The sequence below is a fragment of the Camelus ferus genome, chromosome 20 (genome assembly GCF_009834535.1).
Source record: "Camelus ferus isolate YT-003-E chromosome 20, BCGSAC_Cfer_1.0, whole genome shotgun sequence".
NCBI lineage: Eukaryota > Metazoa > Chordata > Mammalia > Artiodactyla > Camelidae > Camelus > Camelus ferus.
Genome location: NC_045715.1, coordinates 18,597,671 through 18,616,163, shown reverse-complemented (window position 1 = coordinate 18,616,163; position 18,493 = coordinate 18,597,671). Strand labels below are relative to the sequence as shown.

General features: G+C 39.2%; 1 long non-coding RNA gene across 6 annotated transcripts; it reads right to left on the bottom strand.

Annotated features, from left to right (window-relative positions):
- Positions 1-361: 361 nt before the first annotated feature.
- LOC106730927 lies at positions 362-16,211 on the bottom strand. 6 transcript variants are annotated; one of them, XR_004313726.1, is made up of 8 exons: positions 15,730-16,211; positions 14,914-15,032; positions 13,860-13,968; positions 10,391-10,538; positions 8,755-8,811; positions 4,372-4,580; positions 3,603-3,740; positions 362-2,909 (listed from the first exon to the last, which is right to left on the bottom strand). It is a non-coding gene; the product is annotated as an uncharacterized LOC106730927 (long non-coding RNA). The 6 variants fall into 6 exon arrangements; XR_004313727.1 differs by lacking the exon at positions 8,755-8,811; XR_004313729.1 differs by lacking the exon at positions 3,603-3,740 and having other exon boundaries at positions 15,730-16,210.
- Positions 16,212-18,493: the final 2,282 nt, after the last annotated feature.

The following is an 18,493-nucleotide window of genomic DNA, read 5'->3' as shown; positions in this document are numbered from 1 at the left end:
GACCCAGGGAAGCCAATGGTGTAGTTTCAGTCCAAAGACCAGCAGGCTTGAAACTCAGGAAGAGCCAATGTTTCAGTTCAAGTCCAAAGGCAGGAATAACTGTTCCAGCTCATGCAGTCAGGTGGGAGTTCTCTCTTCTTTAGGGAAAGGCCAGCCTTTTTTCCTATTCAGATGTTCAACTGATTGGATGAGGCCCACCCAATTTGGGAGAGTAATCTGCTTTACTTAGTCCATTAATTTAAATGTTAAATGCATCCAAAAACACCTCCACAGAAACACCTAGAATGATGTTTTACTAAATATCAGGAAATCCCATGGCCCAGTCAAGCTGACACATAAATCAACCATCGCACCAGTTCAGTGTAAGAGAAAACAAGATTTAAAAATAAGAAGGAACAACTTTCATCAACCTTAGTACAGTAAAAACACAGTATTTTTCCTTAAAGTCATTTTATATGAGTAGTACATTCACATGGTTCAAAAATGAGAAAGTATTAAAAGGCATAATGAAAAGTCTTTGGCCCCTTCTTCCCCCCCTCCCCCACCATCCCCATTCTCACCAACACCTTTACCTTAAGTTTCTTATGCACCTTTCTTGACTTTTTAAAAATGATGCTTGCAAATATGAACATAGTCTTATTTTACCTAACATAAAAGGTAAAATATTTACTCATTATTCTGCAGTTCTTTTTTAACTTAATGTACTTTGGAGAGCTCTATTTTATCAGTACTTAGTTTACAAATAGCACTTTCAAGTTTGCATACTGCTTACAAGTGCGGTTTATTTTCTAGTGAGTTTCTCCAACCAGGAAGGAGTTGAACCTGGCAACTTCTTTTCCATTGTACCTCTGTTGGAGGCAATGAGAACAACGTGTAGGTTTATTGGAATAGATGGAGGAGAAGAAAACTAAACCATATATATATATATATATATATTATATATATATATATATATATATAGCTTTTGCTCTAATGAGGGACAAAACACTTTCTGCCTGAAGCAACACGGTATTCAAAGATATCTGCAGTAGGGGCTTGGAAGCAGCTAGTGATCAAAAGATCTTGTATATTCATTCAACAAATATTTATTGACCCTTGCTCTTCCTAATGTAATAAATAGCTTCAGCAAAGATGTTTAAGAAATAACATTAAGTAAAAAAAAAAAGGATCAAAAAGTTTTTATAGGACGGTAATTCCTTTCAAAAATGTACACACACAGCATATGCATATAGATGTCCAAAAGTATATATACAATAAAATTTACTTAAAAGTGTTTATATCTTTGTAATGTGGAAATATATATATATGTTTCTTAGCCATGTTTTATATATTTTGACAGTTATCCTCTATAATAGTTATATATTTAAAAAAGGGGGAAAAGTAAATTCAGAAATAAAGAGTGAAAAAAAACTAGTAATCAATCCTGGGGGTCTTTATACCAAAGATATATCCAGCACAATTGGGGAGGATGAAGTAAATTATGAAATACTTACTGTAAAACTTTAGATTCTCTTACCCTGACAGCTTAAGGTTGATGCTCATAGTTCCTTACCTGGCATAGAAGTCATCTGACCTACAGTCCATATTCAGTATTAGTGATGAGGAAAATCAAAACAATTAACATTCTGATTTATTACTAAGACTCTATGAACTTAATTATATTGATAAAATTCCTCTGAAAGTGGCCACTCTCTGGTAAAAAGATAAATTTGCTCTCCAAAGGCAGTGGAGTATAGTAGTTCAGAATAAGGACTCTGGAGCAGGCTGCCTAGATCCAAATGAGTCTACCGCTGACCTGAGACCTTTGAAAGGGAAAAGTGCATGGACATGTGGACACTGGAGCCCAATAATCTTGTCTCCAAATTTTGACTTTCTTACTCTCTCTGAGCCACAATGTCTTCATTATTAAAATGGAGGTAACAATCCCTACCCCACGGAGGAGCTGGGAACAGACAGACAGACAGACAGACGCACACACACACACACACACACACACACACACACACACACAGAGTATGTAGCCTGTATAATGCCTGGTAACAGTAAGTGCTCAATAAATATTATTTCCTTTGCCCCTTAAAAGAAAACCATTCTCTTCCTTTATAAGCTGTCCTTAATGAAAATGTTCCTAATTTATTTAGCTTTTCAAATATTCTAGACATTCATTTCTCACTTATCTAAAAACTCTGTATCATCTCATCAACACTTTTATCAATCAAACATCTGTGTTAGACATTCTCAATAAAATAGGCAACATTTCAGCCTATCGTCTTGGGAATTCTGACAACATTAGATGACCAGACACCAGAGTGAGGAAGACCTCCCCACCAAACATATAGACTGTACCCACCAGCAACATTTGCTACAATACCACTGCGGGAAAAAATTACCAGTCACAACACTCCCAGAGGGAAGAGGATTTTTATCAAAACAAACCTCACAGATGGGGAAGGAGCTTTGTTATGGACAACAAAATATCCCTGCAGAATAGGAAGCCCCCGAAGGGTATATTTGTAGAGATAATGGAGAACAGGCACCTATGTAATAATTTAGGAGCCAAAACAAAAGACTGCCTACCTGCTTCTCCTTCACACACACAAATCTACCCCTCTGCACTTTTCTCTGCCATGAAACACACCTATGGTCCTGGGCTCTAGAAAGATAAATGATCAGAACAAAGGGAAGAAGTCAGTTCTTTCGAGAATCAATGTCATTGCTTTTGGAATAAATGCGAGTGGCTAAGGAATCCCCAGTTATGGGTGGAGAGTCCGCTTCATTGTGTCCACTCTTTCTGCTTGGTTTGGGGCTCAGTTTGATCTCTTCTGATGAGATGGTATCCATGTGGCTCAGCTGAGGTTTTAAAACCCCAACAGCTCCAAAACACCGGGAATTGTGACGGCAGAGGGCTCCTAGGGAAAAAACTATACTGATGATTCAAGTGAGGACAATCTCTAATTTTCAAAAAGTTTAACAAGGCCCAGGGACTGACATGTGCATCACCCATATGAATTCTTATTATCACCCTGTAACACATGGTCCAAGCTGGCTTCCTGGGTGTGCAACTAGGGTAGTTGATGATCTTGCACTCAAAAGAGCCTCATACTAGGATTTGTGTTCTGCTATCATCATCTTGAAATTGTTAGCAATTTTTGAACAAGAGACATCACATTTTTATTTTGCACTGGGCCTCAGAGATTATGTAAGTGGTCTTACACAGTGTCTTCTATTTTCTGTTGTCAAGAAAAGCAAATAATTCTTTCCCATACTCTGCATTCTACCCCTAGTTGAAGATATATTTGAAGCCAAGAGATTGCTTCTGAATCCTGTTTTAGAGTTTATATTGCAAAACTGAAGTCCAGAAGGAAATTAATTTTAAAAATATTTTTTAAAATAAGTCACTGGACAATAGAAAAAAGTCATGGGTGAGCATAAGGGACACTTATGCCCAAAAGCCAAAGAAGAAAAAAAGTTTAGATGATTGACTTCCACATATTTGAGACTGTTAGAGTAAAAGAAAAGGAAGATCAAAGAAATAAACTTAATCTGGTTCCTAGGAGGTTAGCTCACCTTCTACAACCTCACAGAACCCCATGATCACTCACCAGATAGCAGAAATAAGGAAGAGCTGGATAAATTTATGACATAAGGAAGCTTATAGGTGACTTTTGGTGGATCAGGTTCCCGACTCACTTCCAAAATTTGCATATAGTGCATAAGTAAGGAGAGGGACACCAAAGTACCTGTCAACTCAAAAAAGGGAAAAGTGATGGATCTTTTGATTAGCCTATCCCAATACTTAAGGGTTTTAGTCCAGTATCATGATCAATGAACCAAAATTATTTCATTATCACTGCCCCTCATTCTCCTTTTCCCTTTGAGACCATTTTCTCCTTGATTGTTCTTTTCCTATGCATCCTCCTGAAAATTTTCTAGGAACTAATTTCACTAAAATTCCACCCTAACCCCAACGCCAAGACATTCAAAATTCACTTCAGAAATGAAGACAAAATGAAGACAATGAAGACAAAAGCCCAGGAAAGATACTGTTTCTGGGTCTTAGGGAACAACTGAGGGAATGTCACCAATAAAAGGCTCAAGCAGAGCGAGAGGAGAAGGGCGCTGATTATGAAAATTCCACCCAGTATGAAGTAGGCTAAATCAGGGAAGAATGACAGAAAGAGAGAGAATGATAACGACCTTCTTTTTTAGGGCCTACCCTCTGGTTTTCAGAGGCTCCAGTTCTAAAGACAGCATAGTAAATGTTGGTAGGTGTCAGCGAGAAGGAGTGGTCCTGAGGGAGACGGGGCAGTGAGCACTGAGGCTGCAGGTTGGTAATGACATGTAGCCCTCCCTTTTTAAACAAGGTCTTACTTGGTTTGTGTTTGAGCATCCAACACATTTTCTTACTGGTACAGTTGGTGAAAAGTGCACTGACAAGAACATTTGGCTCGCCAGGCAGTTCTATTTCTACCCAAGAAGAGAGGAGGAAAGACCCCCTGGGTGGCAGCCAGGAAATCACAGGTGAGGATCATGGCCCTGTTCAGTTTCTTCATCCTAAACCATCTATGGAGAGGCATCACCTAAGAAAGGGAAGAGGAAGGGAGGAATTACCTCAAACCCTCTATATTTACTTCTCATCCCTCAAAAACAATCCCTAATGATCCCTCATTCTTAAAACTCCCTTAAATCTTCCATTCTATCTCCAACATCCCCTCTGTAGTTCAACTCCTTATTCATTTAACAAATAGTGCATGCCCATACTATGTCATGCCTAAAGTTCTAACCTATCTCCCAGACTCCAGTTATGACCCTCACCACTCCAGATTTCAGATTAACAGCCCCTCCCCCAAATGCTTTATCAGGCCCTTCCTGATCGGAAGCCCCCTAATATGTCCATGATTACATCTAATGTAATCCTTTGGGTGACAGCCAAGCCCTTTCTTAATCTTGCCTCAACCTATCTTCTCAACATTCTCTCTACCTACCCTTCTTCAAAAATTCAGTGCTCTTCCCCCACTCCCCCCCCCCCCAATTTGTCATACTGTTTCCCAAATTCCATATAGTCAAGATCTCCTGGAATGGGCTCCATTTAAACCTTTTATCCCATTGTCCACTAAGTACCATTCACACATCCCTCACTCATTCAGCAAATGAACATGTCTTGAGCACCTCCTGTGTGCACAGTGCCTACACTGTTCTGGGTGCCTGATACTGGTTTGCAGAAAAATATGATTATATGTGGAGATATCCCTAAAGTGGTACAACCCCTTGTCAGTGCTCATCCTATCTACTAGGTCCTCCCTCCTCCCTCTTCCCATCAGCTGGTATAAATCCATCCTTCAAGGCCCAAGCTTGGGTTGGAAACATACCCACTCAGACTGTCCAAACTGTGTTCACCTTGTGTGAACATACATGACAATGACTGACTGCCTGACTTCATATTCAATCACGTATCACTTTCATATATTTATTTATCTTTTCCTCTCTGAATGTTTTGACTTCCAAGATGAAATGTTCTGAGGACTTCTTTTTAACATCCATAGCACATAGGACAATGCTTTTTACTAAAAAAAATATAGCAATTTTTAACCAAAAAAATAGAAAAATAAGGATAACAATAGCATCTTTATTGGTCTTCCTCCCTTTCCATATAACTTCATTGATGAGAGAGGCAGTTCTGAGGTCCTGGGCCAGTATACCGTTCTTATATCACACACTTTCCATTACAGTTTATTTCTGTTCGCATCTCATTACTTTTTTCTTATCTTCCTGGTCTGTCTTCTTTTGAGCCTATTGTCTTTGCATTTTTATCCTTTCTCCCTCTTTGTTTTTCCATTAAGTTAACCCCACCACATACAGTTACACACACACATTCTTTTTTTCTCTCAATTCTCTGTGCTCTTACCCAGCGAGGCTCAATCCTGGTCTCCTCCCTAGCATTCATTCAGCAAATATTTAATGACCATGCCTATTATGTGCCAGGCTCAGCTCTAGGCACTGGGGGTTCAGTACTTAATAAGTTAAATAAAGTCCCCATTCTCATAGTACTTGCATTCTTATTGGAATAGATAGAAAATAGTCAAATAGAGAACAATTAAGCAGGCTGGACATAGGATGGAGAGGTGGCACAGTGTTACTTTTATATAGGATGGTCAGAAAAAAATCTAATTATATGGCATCTGAGCAGAGAGATAAGAAAATTAAAAAATGAACTGAGCAGGTATTTGAAAGGACCACATCCAAAGGCTTAGAGGTTGGAGAAGGCAAGCAAGGAGGACAGTATAGCAACTGGAGTAGAGTGAGAGGGGCGAGGTCAGAAAGGAGGTGGGGGGGCAGACTGCATAGGATCCAGTAGGTAATGATACAGAATTTGGTTTTGTTCTGCGAAGCTACTGGAGGGTTTGAGCAGAGACATGACATGATCAGACTCACATTTCTATGGATTCTTTCAGTTTCTATATTAGGATTAGACTATTGGACGAGGGTTTAAGCAGGGAACTTAGTAAGTTATTGTGATAATGATATAATATGAGATGATGGTGGTTTTGGCCATGGTCCTAATAATGGAGGCCATTAGAAGTATCACATTCTGGGTTCACTTCGCAGGAAGAACCATTGCACTTGATGATGGATTAGACATGGGATATGAGAGAAACAGGAGTCAGGGATGGCCTCAAGGTTTTTGGATCTAGATCTGTAAACACTGAGTTTCTCTTTACTGATATGGGTAAGACCAAGTTGGATGTGCAAAGCAGTGAAAAGCAGTTTGATTTTAGACATCCCGCATTTGAGATGCCTGTTAGATATCTGAAGATGTTAAGTAATTATATATATTAGCATGGACTGCAGGGAGAAGGTTCAGACTAGAGACACAGGGATTTAAGTCTGAGAAACATCTACAATACACGGGAATTAAAACCACTGAGAGTAAATGAGATCAACCTGGGTATAAATATGGCCAAAGGAGAGACGTAATCCTAGGACTGATCTCTAAGGCTTTCCAGCATTTAGAGGCCTAGAAATGAGAAGTACCCAACAAAGAGGACAAAGTTGCCAATGAAATAGGAAGAGACTAGATGAGAGTGATGTCCCAGAAGCGAAGAGAAGAAAATGCTTCATCAGGAGGAAGTATCTAACTATGTCAAATGCTATTCATAAGACAAGTAAGGTAAGGAATGAGACTGATCCCTGATTCAGCAAGGAGGAGGTCATTATGACCTTGAAAAAAGCTGTTTATAGAGTGGAATGATAGGAACAAAAGACTGACTAGAGGGAGGGTTTAAGAACAGACTGAGAAGAAATGGGGATAATGACAGCAGACAACTCTTTGAAGAAGAACTTTCAGAAAAAGGAAAGAATCTGCAGCTAGAAGCAAATGTGGGGTCAAAAGGTCCTTTGATTTTTAACATGCAAGAAGGAAATATTGGTAACTTGGATGAGAGAAGGCAGTATTCCCGGGGCAGGCTATAGATAAAATGAGCAAATCATCCATAGTAATTAGGAAGAAAGGCAGAATAAAAAGTTGATGAGATAGAATATGTGGGAAATGTGTTCTAGTTGCTTCTATTTTCTCAAAGGAATGGAAAGCAAGGTCATGGTTGAGGTGAACATGGGGGAGGAGGTAGTGAAGATCTGTGAAGAGAGAGCTGCAAACTAGCTATCTAGAAGAGTGGCCTGGGGAATTGTGTGGGATTACAGAAAAGCACTAGGGGTCCACTCAAAGTTAATGGTCATGAACTTACAGCTGGACAAGTTAGCCTGGTGTGTCTTTTTCTCCAGTTTCATTCACCTGTATGAATACAGGCAATGAATAGAAATGTGGATTTTTACAAGGGTTAGAATTCCACAGAACAAGTATGATGGAGCAAGTGGGTTGACAGGATATGCAAGAGAGTAACTATAATGGTGAACTATGGATCATAGTCTGGGTAAGGAGGGAAGCAAAGACAGAAGAAGGGTGGTGGACAAGACAGTATAAAATGGACCACATATGCCAGTGGTGTTAAAATGTTGTTAGAGTTGAAGTCTTGGAGGTAATGAGCTGGAAGGACAGAGGTGACAAGCAGAATGAGATGTTTGAGGCTGAATTATGGAGTGGGCATGATAAGATCTAAAGCAGTTTTTATAACCTGTAGCTCTCACAGCAGACAGACATTAGTACAAGGACTGAGAAATAATTTGGAGGTCACAACCAGCTTTTGGACTTTGTCTATTATTTATTTGGAATTAAAAAAATATATTTATGTATAAGTGAACATATATTTGTTACTAACTTCATATTTCTTACTTATATGTAGCAAAGGAAAGTAGTGGATTTAAAAACTTTCAGTTAAAAATACACATACATACACAAATGCATGTATAGAGAGTCCGGATGTAAAATGTATGACTGCGAACTGAAGTCAAAGAAGTTGGAAGACTCTGGTCTAAGTTTTGACCACATGAGAGGGCTGCTAGGAAGTAATGGAAAACAAGATCACTGGATGAGAGATGAGGGAAGGTCAGAGTACTGGAAAGATTGTCTTCCTGGATACTAAAATCACCAAGTATCATGATAGGGGAAGTATTGGGGAGTGACTTGTGACCTACGAGCTTAAATTTTCAAGGAATTACCCCAAGAGTCTGTAGATGATAGCAAAAATAAGGGGAAGCAGTGGTGAAGTATGAGAGAAAAGCTTCAACACCAGGAGTTTTTAGGGAGGAGGGAGAACAATCTGGAAGAGCCAATGAGGAGCAAGAGAAAAACCTACTCACCTGCACGCCCAGTGGTGAAAAAGATAGGGAAGAAAAACCAGCTACCAGTAAGAAGGGCTGCAAAGGAAGCAGAGTCAGTGGGAGAGGATTAGATTTTGCTACAGCAAGAATGTTGAAAGGAATAGTCAAAGAGATGGAGAATACAGGCAATTTATTCTGCCTGCTCATTGGTGGGACCAGTTAGTGAGATCATAAACGTGGGAAAACCCTTCCAGTACTGGTCCTACTACTACGACTTAATGTGTGTCTTTGAGCATGGCAAATGTGTTCTCAGCCAGCTATGGCACTCAACACAAAGCCATTCTTTGTTTGCAGCTCCTTTTTTTGCTCCAGAATTAGGAGGAATCCCTATGCTCAGAAACAAAGTCCCGAGGTGACCAAAAGAGATGTCAGGGTTACAACCAGCAAGAGGTTGACAGATTCTGGGCTTGGAGATGGGGGAGAATCAGGGGAGAGTGTAATGATGTTAGAGTATGGGAAAGACTTCTGGGTTCCCTGGGATTTGGGCAGGAGGATAGCATTATAGGCCATGCCCTCTGCCACATTCCCTCTCCCATTCATCTCATTAAGGGATGAATTTGCAATTCAATTTTAGTTTGTATATCTACTAACTTATCAAAAATATACAATATGTTCACAATGATATGATCTAATAAAAGTGGCAGTAACTTAATGCAGAAAACTGTTAACTCTTAAAGCAATATGGTCACTAGAAAAATAGTTTAATTAAGTTCAGTGTTTATACTTTTTTGTTGTAGAGAAGTACAACAGGGTAGATCAAAAACAGCTATGTTACAATAGAATGTATTTTTGTAGGGTAGGGGAATGAAAATACAAGTTCAAACACAAGAGGATGTAAAATTTCAAATGTTAAAGAAAATTTATTGTTTTAAATAGATGATAGTTTATCCTAAAAAATAATCCCAGTGGTATTTAGATTCACTTAGAAGAGTGATGGAACACATTTTAAAAGTCACAATTAATAATGTACTGGAAATCATATTCTTTACAACTGCTTGAACTTACGATGTGAAATTTTTAGATATCAATCTAAAAATGTACAAAGGGGTAGATAATCTTTCAAAAGGATATGCTTTCAAATCTTGAAGACTACCACCCTACAGCAGAGCTTCACATGTGATGTAACACAGTGGTTACAAACAGACTTAGGAGTTAAGTCTTTCTAGTGGTATGACATTGGATAAGTGACTTAAGTTCAGCTGTCTACCTATCTGTAAAATGGGGACAGTAAAAATACCCTGTCTCTAGAGATAAAGTTGTCTAACTTCCGCGTACGGGTTTGTTAAAATACAGACCACTGGGCCCCAGTCCCAGAGATTCTGCTTTGGCAGATCTGGGGTCAGGCCCCCAAATTTGCATTTCTAACAAGTTTCCAGGTGATGTTAATGCTGCTGGCTCAGGGACCACACTTTGAGAACCTTTGGCCTAGCTCATAAAATCATTGTGAGGATTAGAAAGTTAGTATATAAAAGTGCTTAGAACTCCACTGGCCCACAACAGGTGCTAAAACATATTAGCCAGTATCAGCAGTTAGGATCGGATTCACTGCAAAAGAAGACTCTGCTCCAGTGGGTTAAATAGAAAGGAGTTAGTATACGTCATTTAACACGAGGACCTGAGGTAAATCATCCAGGGCTGGCACCACTGCTCAAGAATGTCACGCAGTTCCCAGGCTCCTTCGGTTTTCTTTTCTCAGTTTTCTTTGTTCTGTGGTTTTCAGCATCATAAATCCATAATAGCTGCTGTTCCTCCAGGAATCTTGTCTGAATTCCAGATAGAAGAGAGAAGATCAAAGAAGTACAGGGTCAAGAGTTGATGGAACAGAGGGGAGGGTACAGCTCAGTAGTAGAGCACGTGCTTAGCATGCATGAGGTCCTGGGTTTAATCCTCAGTACCCCATTAAAAAATAAATAAACCTAATTACCCACCCCCACAAAAAAAGCTGATGGAGCATGCCACAAGTCACAGCCCCTCCTTCTGGAAAAATGTTTCTAGAAGCTCCCCATAAGCAACTTTCACTTAAATCTCAATGGTCAGACCCAGGCCACATGCCACCCCAACTACAAGGGAGAAGGGAAGGGAAGAATTTTGGCTCTCTAGCTATCATGATGGAGGTAATCAAAGGAGAAAGGAGTTTGGGATGAAAAGTATACAACATCTGCAGAAACTCATGCAAAATATCAAGTGTATGTGTATTTTTCTAAGGAGTCAATCCATAGCTTTCACCAGATTTTCAAAGATCAAAAAACTGGCTCTCAAGCCCACACTTCTTGACTCAAGCATCCAAATATTTTAACAAAAGGGATATTCACTCCCCTGCACACCCCATCTCAGACATCACATGAAATTATAAAACCTGACAGCATGGTTGCATTAATTTCTGTCTCTTTTCCTTTTTTAAAGATTCTACTAAACCTGTAAATGCTGCTTATATTATTTAAATACTTGTTTATAAGTAGTCCTACGGGGTACATTTTATGTGTGTATGTGTTTTAATGTGACTTCCCAAATAGAGCATATACTTCTTTAAAAAACGTGTCTTCATATATTTTCTTCCTGTTACATTTGTATAAAGTTGGGGAACAAGGGGCATTAACTTAGGAGTTAAGTTCTTCTGTTCTTTATTTCAGGCTGGCATTAATAACTGGAGATTTGGGTTCCCTGACAGTAGAAACTGAATGGATATTTAAAGAAGGGAGGCAGGACTGGATTTATTCCCTTTCTGAGTGTTTAAAAGATTGCTTAATTTAGGAGTATAACCTAAATCCTGAAGGATTTGCATTCTTCAACATATCACTTCCATTTAATTGGAAGAAAGAAGGCTTATCTACAGAAATGTTTACTGGGATCATCTAGAATGTCATCTTGTTCCTAAAAACCTTAGATCAAAAGTACTAATTCTAAAGTTTCAGCTGATCAGTGTATATAATGGGTTAGGGAATGAATTCTGAAATTATTAAAATGTTAACAGTGAGAAACTTTAAAGGTATTTTTAAATGACACATCGCTTCATATTCCGGGAAAAGTGAACTTAGGAAGTTAATATTTGCTAGAAGGCTCACTGCCTACCAGCAGATGAGTCCGAGTTTGGTAGAAAGCACGTTATCACTTACAAACTGGCCAAGAGGATGTTCCAATGTGTAGAGAACAAGTGATTTACAAGAAACAAGGGACACTTTTTAAATAATGAGCTGACAACTTATAAAAGTTAGCCTTCATATAAAATTCAGTTTAGTTTTATCCTAACAATGTTACGTTAACATAGTTTTGTACCAAGCTTTTTGTATTAAATCATTTTTATTTTTTAATATTGAACTCAAGCTTTCTTTTGCAGTTGAGATATCCTGACTCTCAATTAGCAGACGTACTAGTTCCCTTATCTTGGACTTACCCTATTTATGGTTTAAAAATTTTTTGAAAAGGTAAATTTCCACTTTCTAGGCTCTTTAATGAGAAATACAAATTTCTTGAAAGTTGAAAATCCACTGACCAAATTCATAGTCTCAACTTTGAGCATCCCTGCTTTAACTATCAGAACAGAGCAGCAGTTGGCAAATTTGTTTGGGGTTGTCCTAAAACCATGTTAAATGTTAACATGAATGGTTTCCCTAAATATGAATTCCTGGTGTCAGATGAGATGTGAACTCTGGTCTGATACTTTTTCAACTATTCATATACACAAACTCCCTTATTAGGTATTATGGGTTGAACTGTGTTCCCCACCAAATTCAAACATTGAAGTCTTAACCCTCAGTACCTCAGAATGTGACCTTTATTTGGAGAAAGGTTTTTAAAGAAGCAAAATGGGGAAAGGTTAAAGTGAGGTCATTAGAACGGGCCCTAATCCAATATGACTGGTGTCCTTATAGGAAAAGGGAAGGTGAACACAGTGACACACACAGAGGGAAGATGACGTGAAGAGACATAGGGAAAGAATCTACAAGCTGAGAGAGGCCTGAAACAGATATTTCCCTCACGGCCCTCGGAAGGCATCAACCCTGTTGACACTTTGATTTTGGCCTTCCAGCCTCCAGAACTGTGAGACAATGCATTTCTGTTCTTTAAGGCCCCAGTCTGTGCTACTCTGTAAAGACAGCCCTAGCAGATTAGTAGGGCAGGGATTCTCCCATATTGTACAAAAGTTTTCTCTCATTCCTCACATCCAAAGACCGCTTCCTTCTTTCTCCATGCGAGGACACTGTTACACAAGAAAGAGCTGTGGCTGAAAATGTTCCCACATTTTACAAACTTAAAAACCTTTTCCTAAATACGTGGCCCCTCTGATGTCAGAATCTCCCAAATTTTAGCTTAACACAGACTGCGACCACAAGTGTTGTGGACAACTTTCATTCCGTCATGTTGCTTAAAAGGAAGTTGCTTGGTCACAATATTTTCTTTCTCTTTCCTATAGGCTGTGATTCAGTTTTGCCCTCATGAACAAGGACAGTGCTCTGGAGATTTCAAAGCAGCAAGAAAAGCACAGGCCACCGGAGAAGTTTTTGAAGAAGTCTCCTGGCTTGCCTTTCAGCAAGACATTCACATGATAAATACATTTTCTACCCTGCTTAAAGCACTGTTACTTGTTCTTTGGGGTACTAATCATATAAATAACCTAACTAATATACAGGGAAAAAAAGAGAATAAGGACTGTTAACTGAGGAAGTGGCCAAAGTTGATACACACTTACCTAGATTATTTCAAGAGTCTCTTAACTGATTTTACTGCTTTGGGTTTTGCCCCTGTCCAACACATTCTCCACATTCTGAGTATAATCTTTCTAATATATAAATCTGGTTATACTACCTTCTCATTTAAAACCACTGCCTAGAGTGGTACTGTCCAATATGGTGGCCACTAGCCATATGGACATAATAAATTAATAAAAATTCAATAAAATAAACTCAACAGTACTAGCTACACTGCAAATGTTCAATAGCCCCAGGTAACCAGAGACTACCATGGTGGACAACACAGATACAGGACATTCCCACCATAATGCAAAGTTCTACTGAATGGCATTGGGCTATAAGATGCACATCTAAGACCCCCTGCATAATCTGTTAAGCTCTTTCTCTGCGACTTACCTGATGTTGCTATACACTTCAGCAAAGAACAATAGGCTATTTCTTAGATCTGCTTTTTTTTTTTTTTAACAATCTCGCTGTCTGGGAATTCTCTCTCCACCATGTCCATCTGGAAAACAAGAATTCATTTTTTGTGTTACTTCTCTACACACACATACCCAAAAAAGCCAGGAGAAATGAACATGATTCAAGACTTATTTCTGAACATATCTTCTTTTCTGCTATCCCTGAAAAGAATGGCTGATCCAAGAAGTTCTTCAATTTAAAAAAATCACAACTTTACCCAAAAAACACCTGATTAAAAAATGGAAAAAAAAACTTGAAGAAATATTTCTCCAAAGAAGATATATAAATGGCCAATAAGCACACAAAAAGATGATCGACATCACTAGTCATTAGGCATATGCAAATCAAACCCGCAATGATATCACCTCACATCCCTTAGGATGGCTACAAAAAACCCAGAAAATAACAAGTGTTGGCAAGGAGGAGGAGAAACTGAAATCCTTGTACACTGCTGGTGGAATTGTAAAATGGGGGAGCCGCTATGGAAAACAGTATGGAGATTTCTCAAAAAACTGAAAGTAGAATTGTATGATCCAGCCGCTCCACTTCTGAGTGTGTATGCCCCAAAGAACTGAAAGCAGGGTCTTGTAGAAATATTTGTACACCCATGTGCAATAGCAGCATTATTCACAATAGTTAAAAGGTGGAAGCAATCCAAGTGCCCATCAATGAATAAATGGATATGTAAAATGTGGTATATACATACAATGGAATAATAGTCAGCCTTAAAAAGAAAGGAAATTCTGACATATGCCACAACATGAATGAGGCCTAATTTATCCTCAACCACATCCTCAAACATCCCTGATTCTCAAACCATATAATGATCCTGCTTTTCTAAGGACAAGACCACAGATATATATAAGAAATGTAGAGAAGATCTATAAAAAGGTATTTATGCTGATATAAATAAGGCTGGAGTGAGTTGCAAACAAGGAGGAAGGATACAGGGTAAAATGGTAGTTGGTTAAGAAAAAAACACACCTACCAGGAGCTACTGAGCAAGAAACATTTACTTGTAGCAGACTCGGTGCTGTGTCTGAGAGGATGCATGTGACCAGGACATTGCTAGGCAGTCTCCAGCCAGAGTGAGGGAGCTGGGGCCAGCTGCCATGAAGAGAATAACTTTGTTTTATTAAATAACTAATAACTTTTTTTTTTCCTCACAGAAAAGACACTAGAATTCTATTACTGAGCTCCTGGCAGTGTGGGAAAATCCTTCTATGGATTTTATTTTTGTTGAAGGAAAAAAATATGCTGAGTTCCTCAGATTAGACAAGGATAAAACGAGAAGTCTCTTCTACTCGTTGCTTGTTTTATCCAAGTTTTGGACTCAGTACCTTGTTGGTAAATTTCAGTCGGAGAGCCTGCACACACAAAGTAAGTGCCAGTTCGGCCACAGTGCCTCGACTGGGCAGCGTCAGAAGGATGGTTTCTGCCCAGAATAAAAGGTGAGCTTCACCTCTTGGATCTGACAGTAGTCCAGTGGTTGTTACCACCCGACTGCGCACTAGCATTCTCTAGAAAATTTAAAAGCGCTCAGGCTGTGGAGATGCACTGCTCTTGTCTGAACTAAATCCACTCTCACCCCCATCATAACATTATACATCTCATATTTACTTGATGCCCAGAATTATCAAACAGTGCACTCAACACAGTCACATTTCTGCCTTCCGGGTAACGGTTTTCCACAAGATATTATCAACCAGAGCGCGTGGACTCTCCAGAACCTGTCGCTCAAGAGCCGGAATCCCTCCCTGCTTTCATCCGCCCCTCCCAACCACATCCATGAGCAGAGACCTACCGCCTGCTGTCGTCCACGAGGCCAGTCGGCTTCCGATGGACCCTGTCAGGTGAGGAGTATCCAGGTCTGTGCCTCTGCTCCGTGGCCAGGTGGGTCTCCGCACAGTCATCCACTCGGTTCAGCTCCAGAATCCGCGTAGGTTGCGTTGGGGTCAAAAGGCGAAACGCCAGAACTTACTTGCCTTCATTCTCCACACTCCCCATCACCTACGGATTTTTGCAATCTGCTGCTTCTTCCTAGCAAGCCACCTGGGGGCCACCTCTAGAACCAGACTTAGGTTTCTCGACATTTGAAGTCCCACCTTTGTCAGCTTGGAGGCTCCGAAGACTGACCCTTCTCTAGCCACCTGGAAGCATCAGGCGGTCCTGCTTGGGGACAGGATTCAGGGTGTCGGTTCCCGAGCTCGCGGAAGAAAACAAGACGGTGAACACTTAGGCCTCTGGGGTGGAATAACGAGACAGGATTGTTTACAGCCTCTGACGTTATTTCCAGGTCCGCTCTAGGAACCTGGGAGGTTTCTGAGTCTCTGTGGTTATTTCTTGCTGTTAATGCTCCACGTGACTTTAATCTCTCCTCGGCTCTACCTTCTAAGTGGACCTGGAAGGGTTTATGTTTGAAAGAGAAATTATTTGGGAAAACTTCAAAAGCATATATGCAAAGATAGAATAGTACAATGAATTCTATGTACATATCTCACATCTTCAACAATTATCAGCTCATGGCAATATTACTAACCTATAACCAATCCTCATTCCTCCCAACGCATTGTTTGAAGTGAATATCAGACACGTGGCATTGATCCATTTAGCACAGCCTAGACTAAGGTGAGGCGAGTTAGGCATTTGCACAAAATTTAGGAGGCTGCCAAAAAGCTTAGCAAAAGAGACAAAAAATATTTTAAAGCAACATTAAAAAAAATAAAAATTAATGCTGACATGGGACATCATGCTGTACACCAGAAATTGACACATTGTAAGTGACTATACTTAAATTCAAAAAAGAATTTAAAAATTAATTCAAAAATCCGTAATGAATATAATATAAAAATTTTAAATAGTATTACTGAGTTTCCCTTTTGCCTCAAGCTTCTATAGGACTGACACAGGACTAAGTATCTCTAAAATGTAAGGACCTTTTTGAAAAACATAATCACAGTATCAGTTATCACATCTAAAAATAACAAAAATAAGAGCATCAAGTATCCAATCGTTCAAATTTTGCCAATTTTAGATATTTTATAAATATATTCTATAATATATATTATGACAATCATATATAAGACATATATTATATATACACTTTTAAAAAACAATTCATAGGATATATGTCTTAAGTTTTTTAAATCAATAATGTCTCTCTTTTCCCTTTTAATATATTTTTAGAAGAAACCCTGAGGCTTTCTACAGTCTGGATTTTGTCTCCCAGGGACTTTTAACTCAAGTCACTTCCTCCAGTATAGAGAAGGAAAAATAATCTTTCCTTCTGCCCTTCTAAGTTCTCAGCTAGGGCCCCTGTAACAAAAGACAGATTAAGAAAAAAATATACAAATTTATTTGTTTTATGTGATATGGGAGCCCTCATAAAGAAATGAAGACTCAGGCATTTGTAGTTGAATGCACGTATACTGAATCAGACAAAGAGCAGTAAAAATATGAAAATGTGACAAAGCAAAGGGGCTTGGGTTAGGATAGTTAATTGGGTGAAGTGACTAGGAAGATAAGGGTTAATTTGTATAAATTTCCCTCTGCCTCAACTTTCCAACCTTGACAATAAGAAAGTTACTTTCCTCCTAGTATAAGGAGGACATCTTTCACATGGGAATTTTATCTTCTACTTCAAAGGAAAGAAGGAAGATTAGAGTGGTCTTCTCATATCTGCTATTTTTCAAGTGCTTTTAGCTCAAAATAATCTTTATGCCAAAATGGCATATTTATACTCTGTCACATTTCACCAGCTTTTTTCTGTATTCTAATGGCAAAGCCCACAGAACAGCCAACCTGCCTCACAAAAGCAGAATTTTCAGCTGGACCACCTGAAACTAGAGATTGTTCAAAGTCTGAAGTTGGCAGGAAAGGCCAGAGTACCAGGTTCTTCCCCTTACCAGCTTTCTCCAGCCACGTTGGCCACCTGTCCCTACAGCATTGCAAGGTCACTTGATTTTAAGGCCTTTGTAGTTGCCAGGCCTGTGCTTCCAGTGCTTTGCATTTATTGCTGACTTTTTCCGCATTCCCACATCAGCTTGAAAGTGATCGCAAGTGATTGCTTCAGAGAGCGCTTCCCTGGCCATCCCACCTGTTATAGCTTTCCACTCAGTCTTCTTCACCACATCACCTTGTTTTATTTTCTCATAAGTATAATACACTTACCACTATTCAAAATTATCTTGACCCTTTATTTGTTTACTTGTTCATTCCTTTCACTAGAACGAAAGTTCTATGAAAGCAAACACTTTGCCTATTTTGTGCACAGATTGGAAACCTGTTGATGCCGTGTGTGAGTAACAAGGAGGGGTTGGAGAGAGAACTCTCAGGCACCTTTTATCTAAGGCTGTATGTTATCAACACTATAAACATCTGAAGCATTATGTCACCATCAAAGGTGCCTTTAAATGTGATTGATTTACAAATTTAGATTTAAACTAATAAGCATATGGCAGTTGGAAAAGAGACCGAAATTGGTGTGATGTAATTTTCAAGATTGGGAAGATTTGTCCCAGGTACTTCAGGCTGCAATGTCGATGATGGCTGAAAAGTTAGACAACCTA